This window comes from Anolis sagrei, chromosome 1, assembly GCF_037176765.1.
Source record: "Anolis sagrei isolate rAnoSag1 chromosome 1, rAnoSag1.mat, whole genome shotgun sequence".
Taxonomy (NCBI): Eukaryota; Metazoa; Chordata; class Lepidosauria; order Squamata; family Dactyloidae; genus Anolis; species Anolis sagrei.
In genome coordinates this window covers 150,296,879-150,321,790 of record NC_090021.1, presented here as the reverse complement: position 1 = coordinate 150,321,790, position 24,912 = coordinate 150,296,879, and the positions used below count along the sequence as shown (strand labels likewise).

Here is a 24,912-nt window from a genome sequence, read left to right as displayed (position 1 = left end):
AATTATATATGCTCTTTCTTGAGTTTACTGTGCAGGCAAGTTGGGATTTTCTAAGATGTTTCTAAGATGATGTGTGCTGGAGCTAGGTGTGAATGTTTCAGCTGACCACCTTAATTAGCATTTGATGGCCTGGCTGTGCCTGGGGGAATCTTTTGTTGAGAGGTGATTAGTAGGGCTGGGTAACCACGGAAAAATTTGTTACTAAACTCGATTCGTTTTTAAGGGGTCCATCACGTTTCATTTCTTTAAAGAATTCCGAAATTTTCCTTTTAAAAATTTCGAAATATACGAAATTTCGTAAATTTCAAATCGATTCGTTAATGGCGGTTGCGCAATATGCTAAAAAAAACCTCCAAATATGCTACAAATATGCTGAAAAAACCTCCAAATGGGACAGGAGGAACTTCTGAAGCTTCCCTCTCCCTCTGTTGTTGACTGTTGGTGTGATAAAACAAACAACAACTATAAAACTTGCACCAGGCATGCGAAAATAATTACGAAACAATTTCGAAACAATTTCGAAACAATTTCGAAATAGTTACGAAATAAATTATAAAATTGTTTCGAATCTATTTAACTCCTCACACTATTCCAAAATGGCTCAATATCGGATCGTAAGCTAATTTAAATACGAATTAATAATGAATTACGAAATTAACGAACGAAACCGCCCAGCCCTAGTGATTAGATGTGCCTGATTCTTTCCCCTCTGCTGTTTTGCTGTTGTAATTTTAGAGTTTTTTTAATACTGGTAGCCAAATTTTGTTCATTTTCATGGTCTCCTCCTTTCTGTTGAAATTGTCCAGCAGACAAAAGTCCTTTCTCCCACCCTGGTCATTCCACAGATATATAAACCCACTTTCCTAGTTCCAACAGACCTCGCTACCTCTGAGGATGCTTGCCATAGATGCAGGCGAAACGTCAGGAGAAAATGCCTCTAGAACATGGCCATATAGCCCGAAAAAGCCTACAACAACCTAGTGATTCCAGCCATGAAAGCCTTCGACAATATTTGTCATCTGTTTCCAAAAAGGAAGAGAAGGACAGGTGGAGAGATCTTCAGCCTTCTCTGCCAAAGGAGTTCTCAAGAAATATGTGTTTTCTGATGCTCTTTGGTGACCCCCTCTGAAATCCCCTCATCCCGACCCCGAGATTGAGAAACACTGTTCTATGAATCCTTGCACCACCTGGCACAAATTCAACAAAAAAAGACAGGAACATTATACTACTTTTAATTTTTTTATTTAAAAAATAAATAAAATATTATTATTATTTGTCTCTTATTACCATTACTGTAATGTAAAAAGTTACCTTTTGAAGAGATTTAAAATCAGCATTGTATGAGAGTTTTCCTACAGCATCTATACAGTTGATTCAGACATTTACATCAATCCCTTAACAATTAAATATCACAAACCTACATGTAAACATAAAACATTTTTAAAATTCAGAATTTATAGCTCAGCATCCAAATTGAGAGTGTTGAAGGCTCCACGTTAAATGCCACGTCTGGATTACCAGACTGAACCATCAGGACCAATTCAGAAATACATCTATAGAATCTGCTATGTTGAATACAAGAAACCGACTTTTGAACGATTACCAGTAACTATAATTCCACTTCAGTTCATCTTATCATTTATAAATACACAATGTTCACATCTTTGTTCAATAAAAATCTAACAAATCTTAAACCTAAACTCTGTTATAAATCTTTAATGTAAGTAAAACGACCAGTAACTATAATTCCACTTCAGTTTATCTTATCATTTAGCCCTAGTGCTTTTGGCACAGGAAACAAACTCTTGCAGTTCTGCAGTTTCAAAGTATAAACACACAACGTTCAATAAAAATCTGATAAATCTTAAACCTAAACTCTGTTACAAATGTTTAATGTAAGTAAAACTGCTTAAATATGATACACAGATATACGTAGATTACCACCAAAGGCATCCCAGTCAGATATGACACAGTCTCTTTGGGGTTTTTTTCCCATCAGGTGACTTTTCATCAGTCTTCATGGTGAGCAAGACATTTTTTCCTGCCCAATTCCAATTAAGCCGATCACACTCCAGTATACAAAGAAAAAATAAATAAATGTACAATAGAAAGATGGGGTAGATCAAGAGGGGCTTCATCGTTTTGAATTCTTCTCCAACTAATAAGGAAGCAGCACTGTCCGCAGCCCAAAAAACTCCCAAAAGTTTTGTTAGAGTAGAAACAACTTCAGATGATCCGACCACCAGAAACACAGGTGCTATTACAATAAGAGGGAGTAAAGAATATCCAATCACTCCAAGAACCCGACCGTAAGCGACCTCTCCTCCAAGAACTCTGGCTGGTAGGAAGATGGTCAAGGATCCGAATATCCAAATAGTTATAATCCACCTTGAGGTGTCCATATAACGAAATCATCCAAATATCCAAATAGTTATAATCCACGATACAACCTCGAACTGTCCATATAACGAGATCATTGAGAAGAACAGAACAACTGCTAGAGGACTCCAAAAGTCAGGATTATCTCTTAATACTTGTCTATTAAATCCAAAGGAAGTCATAGGCATCAAGACACACCGAATTTTGTAGTAGATGTCCTTCAGATCAATGTCTAACTCCTCCAAGAGAGGTTTATTATCTTCAGGGTTGTCATCTTCTACTTCCAAATGCCAGCCATATCCTCTCAGGAATGTAGTTGCTGTAGATTCGTTACCAAATTCACCATTTCCTCCTCCAAGATTGAGCTTCACATCTGGAGATGCGATTGAACCACTCAGATCTGCAGCCTCGGCTGAAGAGACGAAAGTGAAGTCCCCGTTGCCTGGGGCGTAGAGCGGAGGTTGCTGCTGCTGGAGTTAAGCCTGTTGGGATATAAACATTTACATGAATCTTGGGTAAGGAACGTAAGTATTATACTACTTTTTACATTTTCAATTAGAAATAAAGAAACTATAGAAATCACTCACAATATAAAACAGCTCTGTTGCTGTAACATTTCTGTATGGTATCAGCGCCGCAGCCAAGCCGGGAGGCAAGGAGTGAGGACCCCGTTCCAGAGGAGTCCAATGAGTCCTGGGTGGGGAGCGATGGACAGACGATGGAGCCAGCTGTCCCAGGGGTTCTTTATTCCAGATCTTCGATAATGATATCTGTTGCTGGTCTAAGAGAAAGAAAAAGACATGTAAGAACATAATACCCAAATACTCCTCCAACTCAACAAAGGACCCAACCCCCACCCAAACAGTTACTTCTCTCCCTGGGGCAGCGGGCTCCATGGTCCGTCCATGCTCCCGTCATCCGATAGATTGGTAATGGTGACCTGTGAAAGAAAGAGAAGATCAAAGTGATTATTCAGAGACTTTCTCTGAAAGCTTGCCCCCCCCCCTTCCCCTTGCCAGAAAGACAGTACTCCTGCCTCTCACTCCTTACCCAGGACTCAAAGGACTCCATGCGAAGGGGGTCCTCAGGCCTGTCATCCGGGCGTGGCTGCGGCGCCGATACCATACAGAAATGCTGTAGAGAAAAAAGAAGAGACATCATTCAAATCCCGATCCCCTCCTCTTTGCAGAAGTACAATCCTCCTGCCTTCCCCTCCTTACCCAAGTCTCCAAATCCAGATCATCGGAGGAGGACTCCTCAATTTGTTCTGGGGTGCTAGAGAAGGAGAGAAAACAGCACAATGTTAGCAACAGATCAAAGGTGCTCACTAAAACACCCGTGAATTAAATTATAACAAGCAGAAGAAAAGAAGGAAGGGGGATACCTGATAGGGTACACCCTGATTGATGTCCTCCTCCTACAACAAGAAAAAAATTCTTGGCAGATGTTCCTAATGTTCTGCAAAGGAGAGAAGAGGACAAGGTCAGAGGGAAGAGGACGGAGATGCTTTGGGAGAGCGGCTGTTTTAGGGCCATTGCTCTTCCCATAGCAGCTTCGTTTTTGTGACATACATGATTTTTGAAACTATTTAGCTTACTAACAACAACAATAATAAAATAATAAAGTTTATTTATACCCCGCCAGGCCCAAAATTACAGCAAATAAAATACAAGTAAACAAAATACATTCAAAATAAATACATTATGACCCTAACCCTAACCCTAAAGATCCCAACCAGGCATGTAGCCGAGGGGGGGGGGGGTTCGGGGGGCTTCAGCACCCCCCCCCCCCAAATTCTCATGGTGGTTCGCAAAAGGCCTTACTGGTGCATTATTTAAACTGTTATGTTTATTCATATTTATTTATTTATTTACTTTACTTTACTTGTATACCGCAGTTTCTCAGCCCAACAGGCGACTCAACGCGGTTTACAACAAGGATAAAAACCAATCAGTGATATACAATTTAAAACCATAAGAGCTTAGTATACAATATTGACACAACAATAAACAACACAATACATCTCATAACTAGAGTCGTGATCCAATTCGTCGTCCATATTTCCATTCCTGTAATCATCACATTCATTGCACTGTTGATCCGAATGCCCGTTCAAACATCCAAGTTTTTAATCTTCTACAAAACACCATTAGCGAGGGGGCTGATCTAACCTCCATAGGAAGGGCGTTCCACAGCGGAGGGGCCACCACAGAAAAGGCCCTGTCTCTCGTCCCTGCCAGCTGCACCTGTGAAGCAGGCGGGATAGAGAGCAGGGCCTCCCCAGAAGATCTTAGGGTCCTGACGGGCTGATAGGCAGAGATACGTTCGGATAGGTAGCTTGGGCCAGAACCGTTTAGGGCTGATCTGATCACCATACTCAATATATCCCATATATATATCCCATATCATGATCTGATCACCATACTCAATATATCCCATATATATATCCCATATCATGATCTGATCACCATACTCAATATATCCCATATGCATGGGGGTATTGGGGTAACAATACAAAATGTTTGCTAGGTTAGACCCTCTTTCACTCAGACTCAGCCCACCCCAAAACTCAGCCCCCCCCGAAACCCCCCCTGAAATTTTTTTACCGCCCCCCCCCCCCCCGAAAAGAAATCCTGGCTATGAGCCTGTCCCAACACTTACATTAATAAGCCTTCGGAAAGACATCTTTGATGATTGCAGGTTAAACACAAAGCCAAAACCTGCCTTCGGCTTAGAAATCAGCAACGGATCTGGTTTGAACATTCTTATTCTTATGGCAACGGTGGAACACGAAGCTCCAGGGAAGCCATGGGCCCTTTCCATTGAATCCATAGAAATAGGGGAGTTGCCCAACAAAATTTGAAATTAGTAATATTAGAATCCATAGAAATAGGGGAGTTGCCCAACAAAATTTGAAATTAGTAATATTTATTTCCTGCATTTATATACTGCCTTCCTCACCCCTGGAGGACTCAAAGTAATGGCATCAAGTAATGGCAAGATTCAATGCCAACATATATACAAAACCAAGCATAATAACTAAAACGATAACATATGACTATAAATTAAACCAGTTGAGATCATATTAAACATCCAATACATTATATATTGTCTGCAAAATCAAGATCCAAAGATTTCTTGGAAGAAAAAAGCCTCCTCCCATTTGTGGGAAAACATTAAAGGGATGCCTGGATCCCCTTAATGTTTGGGAAGCCACTGGGAAGGCCCTCTCCCATGTTCCCACCAAATGGGCCCATCAGGTACAAGTACATGTTTAGTTATTAGGCTTGGGTAACAACGCAAAAATTTGTTTCTAAAATCGATTTGTAATTGGGGTGTTTTTTTGTTTCGATATTTAAAATAATTACAAAATTTTCCTTTTTAAAAGTTCGGTATTTACGAAATCAATTCGTTAAAATGGCGGACGCGGTTGTGCAACATGAAAATATTAGTTTTAAATAATAGTTTTAATAATAATAGTTTTTAATAATAGTTTTAGTCCGCCCCCTCTCTATCCCTCCCTCCCACCCGCGCGGTCGCCTCCGTCTCGCGCACGCAGCACGCGCACAGCCAGAGATAGAGGCGGCACACATACACACACTTTAGAGAGAGGGAGAGAGAAGAATCGGGTGGTTGCTCCGCTGCTGTTGCTGCGCCTCCTCCTGCATTTCTTTTTCCCGGCGGGGGAGGCGATCGGGGGAGTCAGCGGCCTTGCCGCTGCTGCTGGGCGGGGGTCTTTCTCTTTCCCAGGACCTGGCATGTGTGGGGTGTGCATGCCCAGGTGAGCCGGGAAAAGGGGGAAGAAGGGGGCGGGGGGAGCCAGGGGAGCGAGGGGAGGAAGCCAGGCCGGGAAGGGAGCTTGCTCACTCAGTCTCTCTCTCTCGCCTGCCTTCCCTTCTCCTTGCCCCTGCTCGGGCCCCTTTGCAGCAGGAGCTGAAATAATAACGAAACAATTACAAAACAATTACAAAATAGCTTTAAAAATTCGTTTTTTTAAAAAATTGCTCCAGACTGATTCGTTATCGTTTTGTAATTTAAAAATTAACGAATTTTTTAACGAATTACGAATTAACGAAATGAATTGCCCAGCCCTATTAGTTATATCACGCAAAAGTGAGTGGAGTGGTCTAACCTACCGTTGTCTCTGTTGGGCAGACTCACCATTCCCCAAGGCCAGCTTTCACCTAGATTTGTGTTCTTGTTTCAGGCCATTCCAGGGTCAATCCTGGAGTCAAATTTGGCAGGATGACAAAAACTCACAGAAAAGTTGGTAAAAGCTTCATAAATAGTACAAGTACAGTCAAACTTCACAGGGAAGTTAAACTCTACCCAATTTAAAGCAATATTAGAATATCTTTGAATTGGTCCCCAAGGTTTAATTCTTAAAGCCAAAAACCATCCAGAGAATAAAGGTCCAAAGCCTTCATACCACTACCATTGTCCCTTTGCTATTTCTTAGGAATCACTTCTTTTAAACCAAAAAGTGAATACAATCAATTTTGGGGATGGGGAAAGAAAGGAAAAGCCAAGATAAAGGTTCTGCTACTTTAAATAGTGCCCCACTAACTTGGTTTTTGAGAGATGACATAGATTGCAGCTCAGAATTGGACCCTATGAGATAGAGATAGTTTGGCTATAGAACCAAATGAGAAATAGAAAGATATGGAATTGATGGGCACTGACTAACTGGAATGGCTAGAGTACGCTTAATGGATCATGTGATTAACTCTGAATGTATTGTTTTATATTTTTTTTATACTGTTTCAGTGTATTTTATACCTCTATTTATATATTTGTAATTGTATATACCCCATTGACAGCCTTTGACTGTGTGGATCATAATAAATTGTGGCAAGTTCTTGGTGGGATGGACATCCCAAGCCACCTTGTCTCTCTCCTGAGGAATCTGTACAAGGACCAAGTCGCAACAGTCAGAACTGACCACGGAACAACAGACTGGTTCAAGATTGGGAAAGGCGTACGGCAAGGCTGCATACTCTCACCCAACCTTTTTAACTTGTATGCAGAACACATCATGCGATGTGCGGGGCTGGATGAATGCAAAGCTGGGATGAAAATTGCTGGAAGAAACATTAACAACCTCAGATATGCAGATTACACCACTCTGATGGCCGAAAGCGAGAAGGAGCTGAGGAGCCTTCTAATCAAGGTGAAAGAAGAAAGCTAAACGTCAAAAAAACCAAGATTATGGCAACAAGAATGATTGACAACTGGGAAATAGAGGGAGAAAATGTGGAGGCCGTGACAGACTTTGTATTTCTAGGCGCAAAGATTACTGCAGATGGAGACTGTGGCCAGGAAATCAGAAGACGCTTACTTCATGGGAGAAGAGTAATGTCCAATCTCGATCAAATAGTAAAGAGTAGAGACATCAGACTGGCAACAAAGATCCGCCTAGTCAAAGCCATGGTATTCCCTGTAGTCACCTACGGATGTGAGAGCTGGACCTTAGGGAAGGCTGAGCGAAGGAAGATCGATGCTTTTGAACTGTGGTGTTCTGAAAGTGCCTTGGACTGCGAGAAGAAAGTTCTGAGAGTGCCTTGGACTGCGAGAAGATCCAACCAGTCCATCCTTCAGGAAATAAAGCCCGGCTGCTCACTGGAGGGAAGGATACTAGAGGCAAAATTGAAGTACTTTGGCCACATCATGAGGAGACAGCAAAGCCTAGAGAAGACAATTATGCTGGGGAAAGTGGAAGGCAAAAGGAAGAGGGGCCGACCAAGGGCAAGATGGATGGATGGCATCCTTGAAGTGACTGGACTGACCTTGAAGGAGCTGGGGGTGGTGACGGCTGACAGGGAGCTCTGGCGTGGACTGGTCCATGAGGTCACGAAGAGTCGGAGACGACTGAACGAATGAACAACAACAACAACATATCCTATGTCTTCATATGGTTGCCAACTTGTAAGCCGCCTGGAGTCCCCTCTGGGGTAGAGAAAAGCGGGGTAGAAACACCGTCAATAAGTCAATAAATAAATAAACCAAAGTGCTTCTGTCATTTTGTACAAGTGTCTTTTTATTATCCTCTCTTTAAGATAACTGTGAAGAGCACAGACACATGCACTGAGGTCTGTGTTTACATGTCTGTTCCTCCTCACTTTTACACATAGAAAACGTAACTACTGAAGTAAAGAATTGAATCGCCTTGTAGCCAGGGACCATTTCAACCTCCGTCCTTTTCTTTTCCTTTGATGGCATCACTTTATCTACGAGGACTGCACTAATCTTTATCCGCACACGCACCGAACGTTGTATGGTGGCACTGTGAACTCAAAAAACCCCTTGTGAATGTCCGTAAACTGTTTCTCTAGTCATTATAAAAAAAAACCCCACTCTGATTTCTTGTTCTAGAAGTGAGCGTCTTAATCAAAGTTTAGTTAACTTTCAAAATTGGTTTATAGCATTTACATTTGTATGAAAGTGCCAGGAGAGATCATCTGGAGGCATGGGGCAGGGTGCTATCAGTACACTAATGACACCAAAATATATTTCTCCATGCCTTGAAAAATAGTTTTAGCTAAGGAAATGTACTTTACTTACTTAGGCAATCTCTCATACCTCGAACATGATTATCTTCCGGATGTGGTGTCTTGGCGGTGGGTCCGTAGGTGGCTGTGGAGCCCTATTCTTGATCCGCATGTTCTCCTGCAGTAAGGACATCGGTTTCCAGATGGAAGGCGGTCCCAGTAAGGGTTGGCTTGTCATGCCTTCCTCTTGGCACGTTTCTCCCTTTCACCCTCCATTCATGCCTCTTTGAATTCTGCAGCACTGCTGGTCATAGCTGTCCTCCAGCTAGAAAGCTCAAGGACCAGGGCTTCCAAGTTATCAGTGTCTATGCCACGGTTTTTAAGGTTGCTTTGAGTCCATCTTTAAATCTCTTTTCCTGTCCTCCAACGTTCCGTTTTCCATTCTTGAGTTCGGAGTAGAGCAACTGCTTTGGGAGACGGTGGTCGGGAACAGGGGTGGCTCAACCCATTACGCTAAGTAAGCATTTGCAGTATAGTTGATTTTGCCCAGGGGCACTCTTGAGGCACTCTTGGGGGGAAATAGACCTTGACATATGCGAGTTGTAGTTACTGGGATGTATAGTTCACCTACAATCAAAGAGCATTCTGAACTCTACAATGATGGAATTGAACCAAATATGGCACACAGAACTCCCATGACAAACAGAATATATATATCAGTGATTGGTTGGAGCGGGGGAGGCAAAGTACTGTTTGCTTACCATTGAAAATTACTTAGGTCCACCTCTGGTCGGGAATTCGGACAATGCAGCGGAGTTGATGGCAGAGGACCATCGCTTCAATGCTGGTGGTCTTTACTTCTTCTAGCATGCTGACTTTTGACCACTTGTCTTCCCAAGAGATTTGCAGGATTTTTTGGAGGCAACGCTGATGGAATCATTCCAGAAGTTGTGTATGACGTCTGTAGACTGTCCATGTTTCACAGGCGTATAGCAGGGTTGGGAGGACAATAGCTTTATAAACAAGCACCTTGGTCTCCCTACGGATGTCCCAATCCTCAAACACTCTGTGCTTCATTTGTAAAAATGCTGCACTTGCAGAGCTCGGGTAGTGTTGTATTTCAGTGTCAATGTCGACTTTTGTGGAATGGTGGCTGCCAAGTTAGCGGAAATAGTCAACAGTTTCTAATGTTACACCATTAAGCAGTATTTCTGACATTGCAGAGGAATTGGCTGGTGACTGCTGGAAGAGCACTTTGGTTTTCTCGATGTTCCATGACAGGCCGAGCTTCTCGTATGCTTCTGCGAAGGTGTTTAGAGTGGCTTACAAGACTTCTTCTGAATGCGCACAGACGATGTTGTCACCAGCATATTGGAGTTCTATAATAGATGTTGTTGTGACCTTGGTTTTGGCTTTCAGTCTGCTGAGGTTAAATATCTTACCATCTGTCCGATAGATGATTTCCACTCCAGTGGGAATAATCAATAAGATGAAGTATCATAGCAATGAAGATGGAAAATAAGGTTGGGCCAATAACACATCCCTATTTGACACCTGATTCCACCTTAAATGGGTCACCTTGAGAGCCTTTGCTGTCCAAGACTGTTGCCATCATGTCATCATGGAGAAGCCACAGGATGTTCACAATTTTGTCAGAGCACCCCATTTTTTGGAGGATGGTCCAGGCACCACTGCGATTCACTGTGCCAGATGTCTTTGCAAGGTCGATGAATGCCATGTACAGAGGTTGATTTTGTTCCTTGCATTTTTCTTGGAGCTGTCGTGCAATGAATATCATGTCCACGGTTCCTCTGGAGGGGTGGAGGCCGTTCTGGGATTCTGGGGGGGGTGTCTTCTGAGATGGGCAGAAAGCGGTTTGCAAGGATTCTTGCGAGGATTTTCCCAGCAGAGGTTAGAAGGGAGATACCTTGATAGTTTCTGCAGTCTGTTCATTTCCCTTTTTTGAAGAGGGTGATGATGCTGGCATCCTTGAAGTCTGTTGGGATTTTCTCAGTCACTCACCCTTTTTTTAATGAACTTGTTCTGTCACTGCTGGGCTCGAAATGAAGAGCCTTTAAAACAGGACGTGCACCTTTTGGCCCAACAGGAAGCCAAAGGGCCCGAAGAGAAATTTTAAAGGATTTTCACCATAAACAGGCTTTAGAAGGCTTGTGAAATAACAAAGTTTTTATTGGTGAACAATCAACAGAAACTCCTTTTGTCTTCAAAGGGTTGAACAAATACTTTCAGGCTTCAAACAACTGGTGGCTTCTAACTGATTCTTTGCTTTACTTTAAAGGAAAACCCCTTTCTAAATTTCTCCCAGGCTAACTATGAACTTAAACCTTATGGATGTGGATTCACTACCGGGCTGAACTGCGTCTCAACACCGAGCGAACCTATCAAAAGGCTTGTAATCACTTAGCTGGAGATCTTGATGTTTAAAGCTGTTATTCCCTCTGGAATTCTTCAGGGCTGTAAAGCTGTTTCCCTGGAACCTTCAAGAATCTTTAGATGATCTTAAGACTGGTTCTTCCTCGGGAGGTCTTAAGGGTCGAAGCCTTTTTACAGGAGGAAATCTGTTCACATCCTGTACATTGACTTCCCCGTAGAAAACTAATTGAAATGATTCCTCCCTCTTCCCAAAACCCAGAAAAAGGGGCGGAACCAAAGCTAAATGAAGATGGACAGGGGGCTTGCCCTATGACTGCAAAGTGTAACAGGAAGCCACGCTGCTGCAAAATCTCAAGCCTGAAATGGCAAACAAACCTTTAGTTCCAAGCAAATAAAATTGGAGCTCCTGGAATGGCTGTTCCAGAACAAACTGGTGGAGTTGTTTGTCAGCTCAGGTTAAAGCGTCCTAGCTCCTTTGCAATGATAGCAGCCCTGCATTTGGGGCATTCACTGTCAGTGTTGTCCAACAGCGTCCATGACCGCATCTCCACAGTCTCCACAGTCACTTACGGACCCAACACCAGCACACCAATCTTGGAGGACCATCATCCTCAGACAACGAGGGATCACCTAAGTAAGTAAGTAAGCAGTTTGATAACTCTTTAACTGCCATGGCCCTATGCAATGGAATCCTGGGAGTTGTAGTTTGGTGAGGCATGAGCATTATTTGGTAAAGAAGGATAAAGACTTTATAAAACTATAACTCCCCTGATTCCATAGTATTGAGCAGTTAAAGTGGTGTCAAACTCCATTAATTCTACAGTGTAGTTGCACCCTAGGTGGTTTATTGTGGGCAGATAACTCTTGCATATTTTAAATAAGCTCTGTGAGTGGAGTTTTTCTAATGTTCAGTTGTAAATTTGCCTTTACACTTTTCTTCCTTGACTTCTTCAGTAATCATTTTTTCTATTTTCTGGTAGTTGCAAAAGTAGTATGGTGTCATCTGCATATCTTAAATGGTCGATGTTCCTTCCTCCAGTTCTGCATCTAATCCTGATTTATGTATAAATACGTGGAACACCCTTCCCGTGGACATCAGGCTAGCCCCCTCCCTGTTGATATTCCGCAGGAAGTTAAAGACCTGGCTGTTTAAGAAGGCATTTGATTAAGAAGTGCAATGACTGGTAATTTGACCATAGGAATGGAACAACGGAAATGATATCGGATTGTGGGTTTGACGATGAGACGACTCGGAATGGCTTTTGTAGTAATGTGATGTTTTGATAAGATGTTTTTCTGATAATGATGAATTGTGGATTATTTTACACTATGTTTTGTAATTTGCACTTGTTTTTCCATGTTGTACACCGCAATGAGTCGCCCTAGGGGTGAGAATTGCGGTTTATAAGCGCAGTAAATAAATAAATAAATATAAATATGTGAGAGGAAGTCATAGGGAGGAGGAAGCAAGCTTGTTTTCTGCTTCCATGGAGACTAGGACGCGAAACAATGGCTTCAAACTACAAGAGAGGAAATTCCATCTGAACATGAGGAAGAACATCCTGACTGTGAGAGCCGTTCAGCAGTGGAACTCTCTGCCCCAGAGTGTGGTGGAGGCTCCTTCTTTGGAAGCTTTTAAACAGAGGCTGGATGGCCATCTGTCAGGGGTGATTTAAATGCAACATTCCTGCTTCTTGGCAGGGGGTTGGACTGGATGGCCCATGAGGATGGCCCAACTCTTTGATTCTATGATTCTATGAGCCATTCTGTGTAAACGTTAAGCAAATAGGGTGATGAAATGCATACTTTCCTGCCTCTTTTCTGATAGGAAACCATTCCTTTTCCTCATATTCTGCCCTGAGTACAGGTTACACTTAAAACAATTATATGTGGCATTCTCATTTCTTTAAGAACAATCCATAGTTTCCCATGATCTGTAACATCAAAGGCTTTCCTATAATCTATGAAGAAGAAGCTGATTTTAATTCTAATTTTTTTTGGTGATTATTTTGTCAAGAATGAGGGCAAGTGGTTTTGAGAGTATGCCAGCTAATTTCTTTGCTACTCTGGGGTTCAGTTCATATTGTGCTATAGATTTGAATTTATTTAGCTAACTGTGATTCCTAGCTAACGCCTTATCAGTCCTGATTCCTTATCAATGTCTTTGCACACAGTCCTCTTTTTTGAGAGGGAAACTGAAGTAAAATAGGTATTGATCACTTCTGTCTTTTCATTGTGATCTGTTAGCATTTTACCATCTTTGGGGAGCATTTCTTTCATCACTCTCTTACTCCAAACATACTTGAAAACAAATATTTGGGCTGCTTTTTGATTGCCTTTCCTATCACAGCTCATGTTGAGCTTTCCTTACACTTTTCCTGCAAGCTTGGGCTGCACATATCTGTATTCTTTCTTAATGGTTCATCTTTCCTTTCATTGATGAATTATATATGCTCTTTCTTGAGTTTACTGTGCAGGCAAGTTGGGATTTTTTAAGATGTTTCTAAGATGATGTCTGCTGGAGCTAGGTGTGAATGTTTCAGCTGACCACCTTAATTAGCATTTGATGACCTGGCTGTGCCTGGGGGAATCTTTTGTTGAGAGGTGATTAGTAGGGCTGGGTAACCACGGAAAAATTTGTTTCTAAACTCGCTTCGTTTTTAAGGGGTGCATCACGTTTCGTTTCTTTAAAGAATTCCGAAATTTTCCTTTTAAAAATTTTGAAATATACAAAATTTCATAAATTTCAAATCGATTCGTTAATGGCGGACGTGATTGCGCAATATGCTAAAAAAACCCTCCAAATATGCTAAAAATATGCTGAAAAAACCTCCAAATGGGACAGGAGGAACTTCTGAAGCTTCCCTCTCCCTCTGTTGTTGACTGTTGGTGTGATAAAACAAACAACTATAAAACTTGCACCAGGCATGCGAAAATAATTACGAAAAAATTTTGAAACAATTTCGAAATAGTTACGAAATAAATTGAAAAATTGTTTCAAATCTATTTAACTCCTCACACTATTCCAAAATGGCTCAATATCGGATCGTAAGCTAATTTAAATACGAATTAATAATGAATTACGAAATTAACGAACGAAACCGCCCAGCCCTAGTGATTAGATGTGCCTGATTCTTTCCCCTCTGCTGTTTTGCTGTTGTAATTTTAGAGTTTTTTAATACTGGTAGCCAGATTTTGTTCATGTTCATGGTCTCCTCCTTTCTGTTGAAATTGTCCAGCAGACAAGAGTTCTTTGCCCCACCCTAGTCATTCCACAGATATATAAACCCACTTTCCTAGTTCCAACAGACCTCACTACCTCCGAGGATGCTTGCCATAGATGCAGGCGAAACGTCAGGAGAAAATGCCTCTAGAACATGGCCATATAGCCCGAAAAAGCCTACAACAACCTTGTGATTCCAGCCATGAAAACCTTCGACAATATTTGTCATCTGTTTCCAAAAAGGAAGAGAAGGACAGGTGGAGAGATCTTCAGCCTTCTCTGCCAAAGGAGTTCCTAAGAAATATGTGTTTTCTGATGCTCTTTGACGACCCCCTCTGAAATCCCCTCATCCCGACCCCGAGATTGAGAAACGCTGTTCTATGAATCCTTGCACCACCTGGCACAAATTCAACAAAAAAGACAGGAACATTATACTACTTTTAATTTTTTTATTTAAAAAATAAATAAAATATTATTATTATTATTATTTCTCTCTTATTACCATTACTGTAATGTAAAAAGTTACCTTTTGAAGAGATTTAAAATCAGCGTTGTATGAGAGTTTTCCTACAGTACCTACACAGTTGATTCAGACATTAACATCAATCCCTTAACAATTAAATATCATAAACCTACATGTAAACATAAAACATTTTTAAAATTCAGAACTTATAACTCAGCATCCAAATTGAGAGTGTTGAAGGCTCCGCGTTAAATGCCATGTCTGGATTACCAGACTGAACCATCAGGACCAATTCAGAAATACATCTAGAGAATCTGCTATGTTGAATACAAGAAACCGACTTTTGAACTATTACCAGTAACTATAATTCCACTTCCGTTCATCTTATCATTTATAAATACACAATGTTCACATCTTTGTTCAATAAAAATTTAACAAATCTTAAACCTAAACTCTGTTATAAATCTTTAATGTAAGTAAAACTACCAGTAACTATAATTCCACTTCAGTTTATCTTATCATTTAGCCCTAGTGCTTTTGGCACAGGAAACAAACTCTTGCAGTTCTGCAGTTTCAAAGTATAAACACACAACGTTCGATAAAAATCTGATAAATCTTAAACCTAAACTCTGTTATAAATGTTTAATGTAAGTAAAACTGCTTAAATATGATACACAGATATACGTAGATTACCACCAAAGGCATCCCAGTCAGATATGACACAGTCTCTTTGGGGTTTTTTCTCCATCAGGTGACTTCTCATCAGTCTTCATGGTGAGCAAGACATTTTTTCCTGCCCAATTCCAATTAAGCCGATCACACTCCAGTATACAAAGAAAAAATAAATAAATGTACTATAGAAAGATGGGGTAGATCAAGAGGGGCTTCATCGTTTTGAATTCTTCTCCAACTAATAAGGAAGCAGCACTGTCCGCAGCCCAAAAAACTCCCAAAAGTTTTGTTAGAGTAGAAACAACTTCAAATGATCCGACCACCAGAAGCACAGGTGCTATTACAATAAGAGGGAGTAAAAATTATCCAATCTCTCCAAGAACCTGACCGTAAGCGACCTCTCCTCCAAGAACTCTGGCCGGTAGGAAGATGGTCAAGGATCCGAATATCCAAATAGTTATAATCCACCTTGAAGTGTCCATATAGTCCACCTTGAAGTGTCCAAATAGTTATAATCTACCTTGAGGTGTCCATATAACGAAATCATTGAGAAGAACAGGAGAACTGCTAGAGGACTCCAAAAGTCAGGATTATCTCTTAATACTTGTCTATTAAATCCAAAGGAAGGCATAGGCATCAAGACACACCGAATTTTGTAGTATATGTCCTTCAGATCAGACACAGTCTCTTTGAGGTTTTTTCTCCATCAGGTGACTTCTCATCAGTCTTCATGGTGAGCAAGACATTTTTTCCTGCCCGATTCCAATAAAGCTGATCATACTCTAGTATACAAAGACAAAAAATAAATATACAATAGAAAGATGGGGTAGATCAAGAGGGGCTTCTTAGTTTTAAATTCTTCTCCAACTAATAAGGAAGCAGCACTGTCCGCAGCCCAAAAAACTCCCAAAAGTTTTGTTAGAGTAGAAACAACTTCAAAAGATCCGACCACCAGAAGCACAGGTGCTATTACAATAAGAGGGAGTAAAGAATATCCAATCACTCCAAGAACCTGACCGTAAGCGACCTCTCCTCCAAGAACTCTGGCCGGTAGGAAGATGATCAAGGATCCAAATATCCAAATAGTTATAATCCACCTTGAGGTGTCCATATAAGGAGATCATTGAGAAGAACAGGACAACTGCTAGAGGACTCCAAAAGTCAGGATTATCTCTAAATACTTGTCTATTAAATCCAAAGGAAGGCATAGGCATCAAGACACACCGAATTTTGTAGTAGATGTCCTTCAGATCAATGTCTAACTCCTCCAAGAGAGGTTTATTATCTTCAGGGTCATCATCTTCTACTTCCAAAAGCCAGCCATATCCTCTCTGTCTCAGGAATGTAGTTGCTGTAGATTCGTTACCAAATTCACCATTTCCTCCTCCAAGATTGAGCTGGAGATGCGATTGAACCACTCAGATCTGCAGCCTCGGCTGAAGAGACGAAAGTGAAGTCCCCGTTGCCTGGGGCGTAGAGCAGAGGCTGCTGCTGCTGCTGGAGTTAAGCCTGTTGGGATGGAAACATTTACATGAATCTTGGGTAAGGAACGTAAGTATTATACTACTTTTTACATTTTCAATTAGAAATAAAGAAACTATAGAAATCACTCACAATATAAAACAGCTCTGTTGCTGTAACATTTCTGTATGGTATCAGCGCTGCAGCCAAGCCGGGAGGCAAGGAGTGAGGACCCCGTTCCAGAGGAGTCCAATGAGTCCTGGGTGGGGAGCGATGGACAGACGATGGAGCCAGCTGTCCCAGGGGTTCTTCATTCCAGGTCTTCAATCACGATATCTGTTGTTGGTCTAAGAGAAACAAAAAGACATGTAAGAACATAAAACCCAAATACTCCTCCAACTCAACAAAGGACCCAACCCCCACCCAAACAGTTACTTCTCTCCCTGGGGCAGCGGGCTCCATGGTCCGTCCATGCTCCCGTCATCCGATAGATACTCAATGGTGACCTGTGAAAGAAAGAGAAGATCAAAGTGATTATTCAGAGACTTTCTCTGAAAGCTTGGCCTCCCCTTCCCCTTGCCAGAAAGACAGTACTCCTGCCTCTCACTCCTTACCCAGGACTCAAAGGACTCCACCTGAAGGGGGTCCTCAGGCCTGTCATCCGGGCGTGGCTGCGGCGCCGATACCATACAGAAATGCTGTAAAGAAAAAAGAAGAGACATTATTCAAATCCCGATCCCCTCCTCTTCGCAGAAGTACAATCCTCCTGCCTTCCCCTACTTACCCAAGTCTCCAAATCCAGATCATCGGAGGAGGACTCCTCAATTTGTTCTGGGGGGCTAGAGAAGGAGGGAAAACAGCACAATGTTATCAACAGATCAAAGGTGCTCACTAAAACACCCGTGAATTAAATTATAACAAGCAGAAGAAAAGAAGGAAGGGGGATACCTGATAGGGTACACCCTGATTGATGTCCTCCTCCTACAACAAGAAAAAATTTCTTGGCAGATGTTCCTGATGTTCTGCAAAGGAGAGAAGAGGACAAGGTCAGAGGGAAGAGGACGGAGATGCTTTGGGAGAGCGGCTGTTTTAGGGCCATTGCTCTTCCCATAGCAGCTTCGTTTTTGTGACATACATGATTTTTGAAACTATTTAGCTTACTAACAACAACAATAATAAAATAATAAAGTTTATTTATACCCCGCCAGGCCCAAAATTACAGCAAATAAAATACAAGTAAAGAAAATACATTCAAAATAAATACATTATGACGCTAACCCTAACCCTAAACCGATCCAAAAAGACATGGAAAGAAATAAGACACAGAGGGTGGGCCAGATGTGTTAGAAATAAAATTGGAAAAAAAATGATAAAACCCTGGATGAGATACTTAGAATATGTGGAATATGTTTTTGAAGGAGATGTGTTTCTAAGGGGGGGGGGGGGGGGACTCAGAAGGACCAAAAAACCGTTTAGTTTAAACCTTCAATAACTCTCCCCTTTTTCGTTATTTTGTTAATTTCTTCTCTCTTTCCTGCTTTCCCTTCCCCCCCTCCTGTCCCACCAGTGCCAAAGATCCCAACCAGGCATGTAGCCGGGGGGGGGGGGGGGGCTCGGGGGGCTTCAGCAGACCCCCCCCCCAAATTCTCATGGTGGTTCGCAAAAAGGCCTTACTGGTGCATTATTTAAACTGTTATGTTTATTCATATTTATTTATTTATTTACTTTACTTGTATACCGCAGTTTCTCAGCCCAACAGGCGACTCAACGCGGTTTACAACAAGGATAAAAATCAATCAGTGATATACAATTTAAAACCATAAGAGCATAGTATACAATATTGACACAACAATAAACAACACAATACATCTCATAACTAGAGTCGTGATCCAATTCGTCGTCCATATTTCCATTCCTGTAATCATCACATTCATTGCACTGTTGATCCGAATGCCCGTTCAAACATCCAAGTTTTTAATCTTCTTCAAAACACCATTAGCGAGGGGGCTGATCTAACCTCCATAGAAAGGGCGTTCCACAGCCGAGGGGCCACCACAGAAAAGGGCCTGTCTCTTGTCCCCGCCAGCCGCCCCTGTGAAGCAGGCGGGATAGAGAGCAGGGCCTCCCCAGAAGATCTTAGGATCCTGGCGGGCTGATAGGCAGAGATACGTTCGGATAGGTATCTTGGGCCAGAACCGTTTAGGGCTGATCTGATCACCGTACTCAATATATCCCATATATATATCCCATATCATGGTCTGATCACCATACTCAATATATCCCATATGCATGGGGGTATTGGGGTAACGATACAAAAGGTTTGCTAGGCTAGACCCTCTTTCACTCAGACTCAGCCCCCCCCCCCCCGAAACTCAGCCCCCCCCCGAAGCCCCCCCTGAAAATCTTTTAGCCCCCCCTCCCCAAAACGAAATCCTGGCTACGAGCCTGTCCCAACACTTACATTGATGAGCCTTCGGAAAGACATCTTTGATGATTGCAGGTTAAACACAAAGCAAAAACCTGCCTTCGGCTTAGAAAACAGCAACGGATCTGGTTTGAACATTCTTATTCTTATGGCAACGGTGGAACACGAAGCTCCAGGGAAGCCATGGGCCCTTTCCATTGGATCCATAGAAATAGGGGAGTTGCCCAACAAAATTTGAAATTAGTAATATTAGAATCCATAGAAATAGGGTAGTTGCCCAACAAAATTTGAAATTAGTAATATTTATTTCCTGCATTTATATACTGCCTTCCTCACCCCTGGAGGACTCAAAGTAATGGCATCAAGTAATGGCAAGATTCAATGCCAACATATATACAAAACCAAGCATTATAACTAAAACGATAACATATGACTATAAATTAAACCATTTGAGATCATATTAAACATCCAATACATTATATATTGTCTGCAAAATCAAGATCCAAAGATTTCTTGGAAGAAAAAAGTCTCCTCCCATTTGTTGGAAAACATTAAAGGAATGCCTAGATCCCCTTAATGTTCGGGAAGCCACTGGGAAGGCCCTCTCCCATGTTCCCACCAAATGGGCCCATCAGGTACAAGATTGCTTATTATCCTTGTTGCTCTTCTCTGGAAGAAAGCTTTAAAAATACTTTTTGAAGTACAGCTTCCAGCATCCATCAATAAGTGGGGTGGGGGATATCAAAAACTAACTTTTACAAGCTCTTGAGAAGTTATGTTACTTTCTCATATGTCTGTGAGTAAGCAAGAAACCACTCTCCACCAAAATATTAACTCATCCATGTTATAAAGGTAAAGTACCATTTTCCTCCTTGCATCCCCAATCCCTTTCTTCTTTCCTTGGCTTCTCATTTTAAAATGTAAAGCCCTAGGGTCAAGGACTGGACTTGTCCTGCCAATGCTTCCCCTGTCAGTGTTCCCTTGGACCAAAACTAACAAAATGAAGTTCAACAGTGACAAATGCAAGGTACTCCACTTAGGCAGGAAAAACGAAATGCAAAGATACAGAATGGGGGACGCCTGGCTCGAGAGCAGTACGTGTGAAAAAGATCTTGGAGTCCTTGTGGACAACAAGTTAAACGTGAGCCAACAATGTGATGCAGTAGCAAAAAAATGGAATTTTGGCCTGCATCAATAAGAGTATAGTGTCTAGACCCAGGGAAATCATGCTACCCCTTTATTCTGCCTTGGTTAGACCACACCTGGAATATTGTGTCCAGTTCTGGTCACCACAATTGAAGAGAGATATTGACAAGTTGAAATGTGTCCACAGGAAAGCGACTAAAATGATCAAGGGTCTGGAGAACAAGCCCTATGAGGAGTGGCTTAAAGAACTAGTCATGTTTAGCCTAAAGGAGAGAAGGCTGAGAGGAGACATGATAGCCATGTATAAGTATGTGAGAGGAGGTCATAAGGAAGAGGGAGCAAGCTTGTTTTCTGCTGCCCTGGAGACTAGGATGCAGAACAATGATTTCAAATTACAAGAAAGGAGATTCCATCTGAACATTAGGAAGGACTTCCTGACTGTCAGAGCTGTTCAGCAGTGGAACTCCCTACCCCAGAGTGTGATGGAGGCTCCTTCTTTGGAGGCTTTTAAGCAGAGGCTGGGTGGCCATTTGTCGGGGGTGTTTTGAATACAATTTTCCTGCTTCTTGGCAGGGGGTTGGACTGGATGGCCCATGAGGTCTCTTCCAATTCTATGATTCCATGACATTCATGGAATTGGAACCACAAAAGTCAACTATTATAACCCTCTCGAAGGCGAGAAGACACCTCTAAAGCAGAGAGATGGTATCCAACCTCTGTTCAAAGATGTCAAAAGTCCACCAAACTTTGAGGCAAATAATTCCACAATTAAACATTTCTTCTGGTACTGTTCTATTATCCAGATGGAGGCCACAAGGGGGCACTAGGGAGAGAAGGATGGGGAAAATGGTTTTACTCCTTCAACTCCCCCTGCCCATTAAATGGACCATTCTTCTATCTCTAGCACCCCCTTGTGGCCTCCCCCCAGATAATAGGATAGTACTGTTCTTTCTAACATTTAGGTAGAATCTCTTTTCTTGTAATTTGAATTCATCCATAGGTTTTTGTTTTTTTTCCCCCATTTGGAGCAGTAGAAAGCAAGCACTATTTTTCAAAGCACAAATCGTTTAAATATTTAAAGATTGCTATCATGTGACCTCTCAGTCTTCTCTTTTCTCTACACATATCCAGCTCCCTATGCTGTATCATCTAAAGCATGTTATGTTACTGCAATTCCCAGAATCTTTTACCACTAGCTTTCCTGGCAAGAGCTTGGAGAGTTGCAAGCCAATGACATCTGGAGGGCTATGCTTGTGTAGTTTCTGCTGCAAGGGAAGGCATAATTTGATGTTGCTATTTGATATTTGAGGAGTCCCCAGTGGCGCAGTGGGTTAAAGCACTGAGCTGCTGAGCTTGTTGACTGAAAGGTCACAGGTTCGAATCCGGGGAGCGGCGTGAGCTTCCACTGTCAGCCCCAGCTTCTGCCAACCTAGCAGTTCGAAAACATGCAAATGTGAGTAGATCAATAAGTACCGCTTGGGCAGGAAGGTAACGGCATTCCATGCAGTCATGACCTTGGAGGTGTCTACGGACAACGCCGGCTCTTCGGCTCAGAAATGGAGATGAGCACCAACCCCCAGAGTCGGACACAACTGGACTTCATGTCAGGGGAAAACCTTCACCTTATTTGATGTCAACTTCTGGAGATCTGGTAAACAAAACCATCATGCATTACAAAGTACATGAATAGATATATTAAAAGTATATAATGTTTTTATTTTATTTTTTTAAAGAAATGAATAGAGTGCATGGCATCAAATTTGAATAAGTTATTTTTGCATATTGTCATACTCTATTGATAGTATATATATATATATATGATATTATGTAATATATACATTTTATGAAACTCTTCTAAAGAGTTGATTTAATCTCCGGTTTGCTAATAAAACTGAATAACTGTGTCATGAAAAGATGCCTGACTAAAAAGCATGACAGCAACACAAAAAAACTGGAAAGCTCTGAATTAGGGGGTCCGCTGTATAGTCTTTCAAATAACATGGACCTCAGCATGATTGGGCTTTAGATGGCTATCCAGTCCAACCCCCTGCCAAGAAGCAGTAATGTTGCATTCAAAGCACCCCTGACAGATGCCCATCCGGCCTTTGTTTAAAAGCTTCCAAAGAAGGAGCCTCCACCACACCACAGCTTCCAAATAGTTTTTAAAGACAGTTCCACCTACAGTGCATTACAAGACGTGACTAAAATATTTGCTTCCAGGGCTAGATCTGATGTCAGTATGACAGAGCCCCAATGTACTGAAACCCGAGCTTCCCAAGTTTAGGCCTGGAACAAGGAGGACACTCAGCCTGTTAGCCTGCCTCTTCAGGCTGCATCCCTCTCCTGGGCCTGCCTCCTCCTTCCCTGGAGCACAGAAGTACCAGCCTCCACATCCACTGCCCAAGACACAAGGAGTCAGACAAGGTGGGCTCTGCAGTGGCAGGATCCCTGGCCTCTTCCCCACTCGTCTTGGGCTTGGAGAGAGACAACGGAGGGACCACCCACCCAAAACACAGCATGCATCTCTCCCACACTTCCCAGTGCACACGCTATGCTCTTGTGGTTTGCTGGGTGGACAGGATGGACGTATTTGGTATTTGGATCGGAGGGAAACTCAGTCTGCCCATCTTCCTTTGAATGAAAAGCTCTGCTGGGATGAATAGATCACCCACCAACTATGAAAGGAACTCAGAACATTCCTTTGTTCTCTATCAGCCTCTGGTGGCAATTTGGAAAATTGCATTGAATGTGCACAGATTAAAAACAAATGAAGGCCTAATATTTTGTAAGACAATGATGCTGGGGAAAATGGAAGGAAAAAAGAAGAGGGGCTGACCAAGGGCAAGATGGATGGATGGGATCTTTGAAGTGACTGGCTTGACTCTGAAGGAGCTGGGGGTGGTGACGGTCGACAGGGAGCTGTGGGGTGACTGGTCCATGAGGTCACAAAGAGTCGGAAGCGACTTACGGAATAAACAGCAGCAACATCCAATTAAGAACGAAGTTGAAGTTTATGAAAAACTACAGGATTTTTGGCACCTATAAGAATTAAGAAATACGTTCAACTGAATGCCTCAAATATTAAGAACCAATCAGATTTCAGAAGGCGATGTGGGAACGGTGCCTCACTACCTTAGGAACCAAAGAACCAAGACATAATTAAGAGCAGCTAAAGAAGGAAGACTCCAACATTTGGCAAGGGATAGGGAGTGGGGAGATTCAGTGTTGGATCCTTCCTTCCCTGCTTTTGAGGATGCTGTCAGTTCCCCATTTGCAGTCTCCTCCTTTACACACACCCCCCCCCCCCGGTCTCCTTTTTCCCTTCCGTTTTCCCCAGCATCATTCTCTTCTCCAAGCTTTCCTGTCTTCTTATTATATGGCCAAAGTACTTCATCTTTGCCTCTAATACCCTTCCCTCCAGTGAGCAGTCGGGCTTTATTTCCTGAAGTATGGACTCGTTGGATCTTCTTGCGGTCCAGGGCATTCTCCTCCAGCACCTGATTTAATTCCTTCTTCCTATCTTAATTAAACAGGCTGATTCCCAACAGGAGCCACGAGTTTCCTCCTCACCTGACGACTGGGACATCCGTAGGGATGCCAAGGTGCTTGTTTATAACGCTATTGTCCTCCCAACCCTGCTATATGCCTGCGAGACGTGGACTGTCTACAGACGTCACATGCAACTCCTGGAACGATTCCAACCGGATAATCCTGCAAATCTCTTGGGTAGACAAGCAGACAAATGTAGGCGTGCTGGAAGAAGCAAAGACCAACAGCACTGAAGCAATGGTCCTCCGCCATCAACCCTGGACTGGCCACGTTGTCTGGATGGCCGTCCACCATCTCCAAAGCAGTTGCTCTACTCCGAACTCAAGAACGGAAAATTGAATGTTGGAGGACAGTAAAAGAGATTTAAAGATAGGCTCAAAGCCAATCTTAAAAACTCTGGCATAGACACTGAAAATTGGGAAGCCTGTGAGTGCTCCAGCTGGAGGTCAGCTGTGACCAGCAGTGCTGCAGAATTTGAAGAGGCACCAATGGAGGGCGAAAGAGAGAAACGTGTCAAGAGGAAGGCGCATCAAGCCAACCCCGACTGGGACCACCTTCCACCTGGAAACCAATGTCCTCACTGGGGAGAAGATGCAGATCAAGAATAGGGCTCCACAGTCACCCAGGGATCCACCCTGGAGGATTATCCTACTCGGACAAGGAGGGATCGCCTAAGTAAGTAAGTAAGTAAGCTAGGTTTGGCACTTTCAGA

The 24,912-nt window shown here is 42.4% G+C and overlaps 3 long non-coding RNA genes and 1 pseudogene across 4 annotated transcripts; all 4 read right to left on the bottom strand.

The window, feature by feature from the left end:
- Positions 1–2,419: 2,419 nt before the first annotated feature.
- On the bottom strand, positions 2,420–3,828 carry LOC137095916 (uncharacterized). The gene is made up of 5 exons (XR_010909063.1): positions 3,764–3,828; positions 3,600–3,654; positions 3,430–3,513; positions 2,967–3,319; positions 2,420–2,861 (listed from the first exon to the last, which is right to left on the bottom strand). It is a non-coding gene; the product is annotated as an uncharacterized lncRNA (long non-coding RNA).
- An 11,154-nt stretch (positions 3,829–14,982) lies between these two features.
- On the bottom strand, positions 14,983–17,122 carry LOC137096044 (protein YIPF4 pseudogene; annotated as a pseudogene).
- A 98-nt stretch (positions 17,123–17,220) lies between these two features.
- Positions 17,221–17,921, bottom strand: LOC137095915 (uncharacterized). 2 transcript variants are annotated; one of them, XR_010909062.1, is made up of 4 exons: positions 17,865–17,921; positions 17,695–17,778; positions 17,516–17,586; positions 17,221–17,427 (listed from the first exon to the last, which is right to left on the bottom strand). It is a non-coding gene; the product is annotated as an uncharacterized lncRNA (long non-coding RNA). The 2 variants fall into 2 exon arrangements; XR_010909061.1 differs by having other exon boundaries at positions 17,221–17,586.
- Positions 17,922–18,034: 113 nt separating this feature from the next.
- Positions 18,035–23,310, bottom strand: LOC137097215 (uncharacterized). The gene is made up of 3 exons (XR_010910071.1): positions 22,834–23,310; positions 22,125–22,299; positions 18,035–18,102 (listed from the first exon to the last, which is right to left on the bottom strand). It is a non-coding gene; the product is annotated as an uncharacterized lncRNA (long non-coding RNA).
- Positions 23,311–24,912: the final 1,602 nt, after the last annotated feature.